General features: G+C 41.2%; 1 protein-coding gene across 4 annotated transcripts in view; it reads left to right on the top strand.

Annotated features, from left to right (window-relative positions):
- Nucleotides 1-648, top strand: part of LOC123031870 (sulfotransferase family cytosolic 1B member 1-like) — a 39,407-nt gene that overhangs the window by 14,441 nt on the left and 24,318 nt on the right. The gene's annotated exons all lie outside the window — the stretch shown is intronic.

Genomic DNA, 648 nt, shown 5'->3' on the forward strand with positions numbered 1-648 from the left:
CCTTTTGCCTCCCTTCTTTCCTCATCTATTTTCAAAGCTTCCTCAGACAGCCATTTTGCTTTCTTGCATTTCTTTTCCCTTGGGATGTCTTTAGTTGCTACCTCTTGTACAATGTTGTGAACCTCCGTCCATAGTTCTTCAGGCACTCTATCAGATCTAATTCCTTAAATCTATTTGTCACCTCCACTGTATATTAATCAGGGATATGATTTAAGTCATACCTGAGTTGCCTTGTGCTTTTCCCTACTTTCTTCAATTGAAGCCTACATTTTGCAAAAAAGAAGCTCATGATCAGAGCCGCAGTCATCTCCTGGTCTAGTTTTTACTGACCGTATAGAGCTCCTCCATCTTTGTCTGCAGAGCACATAGTCAATCTGATTTCTGTGTTGACCATCTGGTGATGTCTGTGTGTAGAGTCATCTCTTGGGTTGTTGGAAAAGAGTGTTTGCTATGACCATCGTATTCTCTTGACAAATTTCTACCAGCCTGTGCCCTGCTTCATTTTGTACTCCAAGGCCAAACTTACCTGTTATTCCGGTTAACTTTTGGCTTCCTACTTTAGCATTCCAATCCCCCATGATGATAAGGACATCATTTTTTGGTGTTAATTCTAGAAGGTGTTGTAGGCCTTCATAGAACCGGTCTACT

The sequence above is a fragment of the Varanus komodoensis genome, unplaced genomic scaffold, assembly GCF_004798865.1.
Source record: "Varanus komodoensis strain SLA01 unplaced genomic scaffold, ASM479886v1 scaffold51, whole genome shotgun sequence".
Lineage (NCBI taxonomy): Eukaryota > Metazoa > Chordata > Lepidosauria > Squamata > Varanidae > Varanus > Varanus komodoensis.